The following is an 8,511-nucleotide window of genomic DNA, read 5'->3' as shown; positions in this document are numbered from 1 at the left end:
CTGGAGTTCAGAAGAATGAGAGGGGACCTCATAGAAACATATAAAATTCTGACGGGGTTAGACAGGTTAGATGCAGGAAGAATGTTCCCAATGTTGGGGAAGTCCAGAACCAGGGGTCACAGTCTAAGGATAAGGGGTAAGCCATTTAGGACCGAGATGCGGAGGAACTTCTTCACCCAGAGAGTGGTGAACCTGTGGAATTCTCTACCACAGAAAGTTGTTGAGGCCAATTCACTAAATATATTCAAAAAGGAGTTAGATGAGGTCCTTACTGCTAGGGGGATCAAGGGGTATGGCGAGAAAGCAGGAATGGGGTACTGAAGTTGAATGTTCAGCCATGAACTCATTGAATGGCGGTGCAGGCTAGAAGGGCCGAATGGCCTACTCCTGCACCTATTTTCTATGTTTCTATGTTTCTATGTAACCCCTTCCTCACCCCCTAACCCCTTCCTCACCCCCCCTAACCCCTTCCTCACCCTCTAATTCCTTCCTCACCCCTCACCTCCTAACCCCTTCCTCACCCCCTAACCCTTCACCCCCTCCTTCATCTCACCTTCACCCCCTCCCACCTTCAACCCCTTCCCCTCACCCCTTCCTCCACCCCCATCACCCACCCCTTACCACCCTCCCCCTCACCCCTTCCCCTCACTCCCTCCCTCCTCCCCTCTCACTCACCCCCTCCTTCCCCTCACCCCTTCCTCACATCCCTCACCCCTCTCTCCTCCCCTCTCACCCCTCCCTCCTCCCCTCTCACCTCCTTCACCCCTTCCTCGACCCCTCCTCCACTTCCCACCAACACCATCCCCACCACCCTCCAAACCCTCCCCCTCCTCTCACCCCTCCCCTCCTCACTCCACCCTCATCTCCTCTTACCCCCTCGCACCCCCCTCCCTCACCGACCCCCACTCCCCCTGAGCCTCAGCCCTCATACTCACTCCCTGGGGCCTCAGCTCCTCCGTCCTGCAGCTAAACACTGCGTTAAATTAGATAAATCTGATCTTAAAAGGTGGAGCAGCGAAATGGAACGGCAGAGGGTATTCGACGGGGCGAGGTGCCAATTTGCCCGCCATTAAACGGGGAAAAACACGAAGGTTGGTAAAAGAAAGAGCTGAGAAAAAGACGAAAAGCTGGCGAGTGAAGGTACCGTGACGAGGAGCTTAGTCTCCGAGATCAAATCCAAGGACAACTTGTACAGTGACACACAATCCAAAAACCACTTACACCCAGAGACCTTTGACACCCAGAGACCAAATCCCGGGACACCCAGAGACCAAATCCCGGAACACCCAGAGACCAAATCCCGGGACACCGAGAGACCAAATCCCGGGACACCCAGAGACTAAATCCCGGGACACCCAGAGACCAAATCCCGGAACACCCAGAGACCAAATCCCGGGACACCGAGACACCAAATTCCGGGACACCCAGAGACCAAATCCCAGGACACCGAGAGACCAAATCCCGAGACACCGAGAGATCAAATCCCGGGACACCCAGAAACCAAATCCCAGGACACCGAGAGACCAAATCCCGGGACACCCAGAGACCAAATCCCGGGACACCCAGAGACCAAATCCCAGGACACCGAGAGATCAAATCCCGGGACACCCAGAGACCAAATCCCAGGACACTGAGAGATCAAATCCCAGGACACCCAGAGACCAAATCCCGGGACACCGAGAGACCAAATCCCTGGACACCGAGATACCAAATCCCGGGACACCCAGAGACCAAATCCCGGGACATCCAGAGACCAAATCCCGGGACACCCAGAAACCAAATCCCGGGACACCGAGATACCAAATCCAGGGACACCCAGAGACCAAATCCAGGGACACCCAGAGACCAAATCCCGAGACACCGAGAGATCAAATCCAGGGACACTCAGAGACCAAATCCAGGGACACCCAGAGATCAAATCCCGGGACACCCAGAGACCAAATCCCGGGACACTGAGAGATCAAATCCCAGGGACACCGCGAGACCAAATCCCGGGACACCCAGAGATCAAATCCCGGGACACTGAGAGATCAAATCCCAGGGACACCGAGAGACCAAATCCCGGGACACCCAGAGATCAAATCCCAGGGACACCGAGAGACCAAATCCCGGGACACCCAGAGATCAAATCCCGGGACACCCAGAGACCAAATCCCAGGGACACCGAGAGACCAAATCCCGGGACACCCGGAGACCAAATCCAGGGACACCGAGAGACCAAATCCCGGGACACCCAGAGACCAAATCCCAGGGACACCGCGAGACCAAATCCCGGGACACCCAGAGATCAAATCCCGGGACACTGAGAGATCAAATCCCAGGGACACCGAGAGACCAAATCCCGGGACACCCAGAGATCAAATCCCAGGGACACCGAGAGACCAAATCCCGGGACACCCAGAGATCAAATCCCGGGACACCCAGAGACCAAATCCCAGGGACACCGAGAGACCAAATCCCGGGACACCCGGAGACCAAATCCAGGGACACCGAGAGACCAAATCCCGGGACACCCAGAGACCAAATCCCGGGACACCCAGAGACCAAATCCCAGGGACACCGAGAGACCAAATCCCGGGACACCCAGAGATCAAATCCCGGGACACTTACTATAAAAAGGGAATCCGAGTGTCTCAGTATGGGGATAGGTGGTGAAGGTGAGAGGTGGTTAATGGATGAAGATATGATTGTGGAATTAAATGCTGACTGCTGGGGCGTGATAACTGTTATTTCAAGCAACTTGATGATCGGGTGTAACTAGCGTAACGCCTGGGTCCGCCTGATCTTGTGCCAAAATCCCAAAGTCTAATGTCCCCGATGAATTTTTCTGTGAGAAACGTAGAGATGTGAAAGAAATGAGGAAATTGAGCTCGATTCTTTGAATGAACAATTCATGCGGTTATTTTGTGACTTGTCTGTGAGGTAAAAAAACAGATTAAATGAAAAAGGACGTGTCAACAATAACAACGGCAGTGGTCACCAGTGATGTGCCGGGTGGCTGCGTTGTCAATAGTCATTCCGAACAGGAGGGGTCAGCCAAAGAATACTTGAAAAAAGCCTGAAATGAGTTATTTCATTTGAAGAGTAGCGGTTCCAGAGTAAAGCCCACGGATTGCTATGGGAAGGAAGGATACTTCTATTCCCCTCTTCTCGCAGCTTTCTCCCACTGTGGAGGTCCGAGAGATACAACTTACAAGGTGTGCAGTAGAGCGCGTCATGTGCTTGTGGTTTAATAGCCATTAATCACAGAGGCAACTGGTCGGGGTTGTAAAGAGATTAGGAGTACAGAAGTCAAACAAGACAGGTGCATTCCTGGCCAGAACGGTAGGTGGCTCAGTCTCAGGTCCATTCTGTTGAAACTCATCCTTCTCATATTAAACACATATTCCAGGGCGATATGATCGAAATGTTTAAAAGTTGGGATGGCGTAGATAGAAGCAGGCTGTTTCCAGTGGTTGAGGGGTCAAGACGAGGAACCATAGAGGCAAGATTAAATGTAAGAGATTTTAGAACAGTGATCTTCACACAGAGAGTTGTGGAATTCACCTCCAGTGCTTGGGGCTCAAAGTTCTGTGGTGACAAGTGGTCCCCATGTTTCTATCCATGACAGATCTCAGCCCAAGTTTTCTCCAACTGTTGATGCAATGGTTGAGAGGTATCAGGTATCGGGAACAGCAGTACAGTAAATACAATCTAAATGTAAGTAAATACCAATTAGTTTATCTGCATCTATTTCTATTTTAATACGTTTTGCTGAAGTGCCAAATAGCGGATTAGGCCCACCGTGGAATATTAGTTTGACACTTCTGATCTACAGTGAGGATGAAATTTATAGCATAGCCATTCACTTCATTATTTGTGTGATCTTGCTGTGTGCAAATTGGATGCATTTCAAAATAATTGTGTAAAGCACTTTGAGATTTCGAGATGAGATAAAGTGCTATATAAATACAAGTCTTTCTTTAGTAACATACTAGAAGATAATTTATTCTCCCATTTTTAGTGTAATTTCAGTGCAGAATCAGGGTAAGTAACATTTCTGGCAGCCATCTACACAAGTTTTCTACCTCAAAATCACTCCCCCAAATTCCATCACGCTTTTTGGCCCTTTCCAGAAACTGTCCACCGAGTCCCAAATAACCTCATATTGCAATGGAAATCAGAGCACATCCTGTCACTGAAGTCTTCACTCTATGTAACAGTCTATCTTTGACACAGATCCATCAAGATGTAGAATCAGTTTGGGTGGAGATAAGAAATAATAAGAGTAGGAAGTCACTGGAGGGAGTGGTCGACAGGTCCCCAAAACAGTAGCCATTCTGTAGTCCCATTATTCTCTTACTGTTAATGTTTCAGGTTAGCAATGTAAGTTAGTACGACCTTGAGGTTTGTTTTGCAAGCTGTGGGTTTTGTTTCAAACTGTTAGTGTTGTAACATTTTGCAGTCTCGAGTCTGAGATGTCATGGCTATTCCTCCATGAATTCTTTGTTAGCTTATACTGTCCCTATACAATTCCCATGTTCTCAACTTCAATGTCTCTATACATTTTTAAACATTCACAGCCAGAGGAATTAAACATTTTTCAAAACCAGCTAAGGATGACTAAAAAGATGATAAAGACAGAGAAGATAGCATATGAGAGTAAACTAGCAAGAAATATAAAAACAGACAGTAAGAGCTTCTACAGGTATATAAAAAGGAAGCAAGTAGCTAAAGTAAACGTTGGTCGCTTAGACGATGAGACTGGAGAATTAATAATGGGAAACAGGGAAATGGCAGAGACTTTGAACAAATATTTTGTATCAGTCTTCACGGTAGAGAACACTAAAACATCCCAATAATTGATAATTAAAACAATCACTATCACTAGTGATAAAGTACTAGGCAAACTAATGGGTCTAACGGTGGACAAGCCCCTGGACCTGATAGCTTGCATCCTAGGGTCTTAAAAGAAGTAGCTGCAGAGATAGTGGATGCATTGGTTTAATCTACAAAAATTCCCTGAATTCTGGAGAGGTCCCAGCGAATTGAAAAACCACAAATGTAATGCCCCTATTTAAGGAAGGAGGGAGATAGAAAGCAGGAAACTATAGACCAGTTAGCCTAACATCTGTCACTGAGAAAATACTGGAGTCCATTATTAAGGAAGTAGTAGCAGGACATTTAGAAAATCAAAATACAGTCGAGCAAAGTCAGCACGGTTTTATGAAAAGGGACTATTTTGACAAATTTGCTGGAGTTCTTTTAGGATGTAACAAGTAGAGTGGATAAAGGGGAACCAGTAGATGTCGTATATTTGGACTTCCGGAAAGCATTCGATAAGGTGCCACACAAAAGGTTACTGCGCAAGATAAGAGCTCACAGGTTGGGGATAATATATTAGCATGGATAGTAGATTGGCTAACTAACAGAAAAAAGAGAATTGGGATACATGGGTCATTTTCAGGTTGGCAAACTGTAACTATTGGGGTGCCACAGGAATCAGTGCTGGGGCCTCAACTATTTACAATCTATATTAACGACTTGGATGAAGGGTCCGAGTGTAATGTAACCAAATTTTCTGATGATACAAAGATATGAGAGAAAGCAAATTATGAGGATGATGTAAAGAATCTACAAAGGGATATAGATAGGCTCAGTGAGTGGGCAAAAATGTAGCAAATGGAGTATAATGTGGGAAAATGTGAGGTTATCCACTTTGGTAGGAAAAATAAAAACTAAAATTATTATTTAAATGGGGAGCGATTACAAAATGCTGCAGTACAGAGGGATCTGGGAGTCCTTGTACATGAAACACAAAAAGTTAGTATGCAGGTACAGCAAGTGATCAGGAAGGCAAATGGAATGTTGGCCTTTATTGCAAGGGGGATAGAGTATAAAAGCAGAGAAGTCCTGCTCCAACTGTACAGGGTATTGGTGAGGCCACATCTGGAGTACTGCGTACAGTTTTGGTCTCTATATTTAACGAAAGATATACTTACATTGGAGGCAGTTCAGAGAAACTTCATGAGGTTGATTCCCGAGATGAAGGGGTTGTCATATAAAGAAAGGGTGAGCAGGTTGGGCCTATAGTCATTGGAATTTAGAAACATACAAGATTCTGAGGGGGCTTGACAGAATATGCAGAGAGGGTGTTTCCCCTCATGGGGGAATCTAGAACTAGGGGGCATAGTTTCAGAATAAGGGGCCACCCATTTAAAACAGAAATGAGGAGGAATTTCTTCTCTTCGAGGGTCGTGAATCTTTGGAATTCTCTACCCCAGAGAGCTGTGGAGCCTGGGTTATTGAATATATTTAAGGTGGAGATAGACAGATTTTTGAATGATAAGAGAGTCAAAGGTTATGGGGAGCGGGCAGGGAAGTGGAGTTGAGGCCAGGATCAGATCAGCCATGATCTTATTAAATGATGGAGCAGACACGAGGGATCAAATAGCCGACTCCTGCTCCTATTTCTTATGTTCTTATGTTTATCTCCTTCTCCCTAACTTTCAAATAAAGGAACGTTCTCTGACTCCAGAACCCATCCGAGAAAATGACCACACTTCAACTCTCTTTGCCTATGCATCACCTGCTAGAATGTCAACACAGAGTAGCTGCACCTATTCCTGTCTGACTCTAAACTGCTTGAATAACAAAGCACAGTATCAGCACACATTCTATTTTATTACATCAAAGTCCAAAGTGAACGCAGCTACGTGTAGATCGCCGCTCCTGCCCTTGATGCTAGGTGCGTGTTATCAAGTTTAATAGAAATCAACAGGAAATGACTGGCTTACTTTCTCAATTTTTTAAGATTGGTCAGTTCTGGTGTTTTGCTCAGATATTATTCAAATCAGGTGCAAGTGTGAGACAAACTTTGTAAATGACAACATTGCTATATAACAAAAGTTTTATATGTATAGATATATTTACCATATTAATTCCTGATAATTCAAAAAAAAGTTTCTTGGATGTGAGAATCGTTGGCAAGGCCAGCATTTATTGCCTATCCCCAATTTCCTTGGAAAATGTGGTGGTAAGCCACCATCTTAAACTGCTGTAGGCCTTGTAGTGAAGGTGCTCCCACAGTGCTATTAGGTCGCCTCAGATTGCCAAATTCAGTATTTTTCCCCAAAGATGAGAGAGCAGCACTAAAAGAGGCATTGCACACTGGTCCTCTGGCACCAATGGAGCAATAGCTCAGGAGGCAGACTCAATTTCCCAAGTCGGCTGCTGGCATCTCAGCCGATAAAACTGAAAAAAACATTTTTGAAAATTTCTTTCACCCACACCTACACTTCCCCACTGGTGCCATTAATAAATATAGGCTGAAAAAATGTAAGTTAACAACTTACCTTGATCTCTGGACGCTCGCGTACCAAGAGCCCTGATGCTTTTCCAGTCAGTACAAGCACCTGCCGGTGAAGCTGCCAAACCTACCGAATATCGCAGACGGGCTGCACGCTCAATGACGTCAGCAGGTAGGTGACGGTAGAGAGCGCAGTGTGCCTCCTGGCACCGCCCCCACGGCCCAATCACATTTTTCGGAAGGCGAGGAGTCAGCTCCGCAGCGACGGTAAGTCCTTAGCCACTCCTCTGCGGTGTTAACGGGTGGCGTAACAAACCAAATTTCGACCTGAGTGTGTCACCAAAGGTGTACACTTAGCACTTGTGTAGCTGGGACCGAGGGTGAACAATGTCCAGGCATTAGCTCCCTGACTCTACCATCACAAACTGAGACCTCATTTTCTTTTGCCTACACATACCCATAGTTATAGTTGGATGCAAAGACCCGGTGTAGATAGGTACCCGCTTGTACCCATAGTTCAGTGTCCAATAGAAATCGTTAACTAGCCTACAGTGACACTATTTTAGTGTGGGGCCTGTACCCGGGTGTGGGGCCTGTACCTGGTGTAGACATCCTATGCAGATTCCATAAACAGTCTTTTAGTATAAAAATACAAAACACGTTTATTTTTTATAGTTTTATTTCTGAATAAACAAACGAGTATGGTGATGGATGTGATAATGGTACAAGTGAGCATCTCAATTTTCACAAAGTCAGTGGCAGATTTGTAAGCAGCACTTTTCAGCACATGGGAATCAAAGGTAAAATTCAAAGCCGGCATACAGGTATACTCACAGATACACACACACTGACATTCAGGTATACTCGCAGACACACACTGACATACAGATATACGCACACACACACACACTGACATACAGGTATATGCACAGACACACACATTGTGACATACAGGTATACTCACAGACACACACACACTGACATACAGGTATACGCACAGACACACACACACACACTGACATACAGGTATACGCGCAGACACACACACACTGACATACAGGTATACGCGTAGACACACACACACTGACATACAGGTATACGCGCAGACACACACACACTGACATACAGGTATACGCGCAGACACACACACTGTGACATATAGGTATACTCGCAGACACACACACTGTGACATACAGGTATACTCGCAGACACACACACTGACA

The sequence above is a fragment of the Pristiophorus japonicus genome, chromosome 19 (assembly GCF_044704955.1).
Source record: "Pristiophorus japonicus isolate sPriJap1 chromosome 19, sPriJap1.hap1, whole genome shotgun sequence".
Taxonomy (NCBI): Eukaryota; Metazoa; Chordata; class Chondrichthyes; family Pristiophoridae; genus Pristiophorus; species Pristiophorus japonicus.
This window is presented reverse-complemented; position numbering follows the sequence as displayed.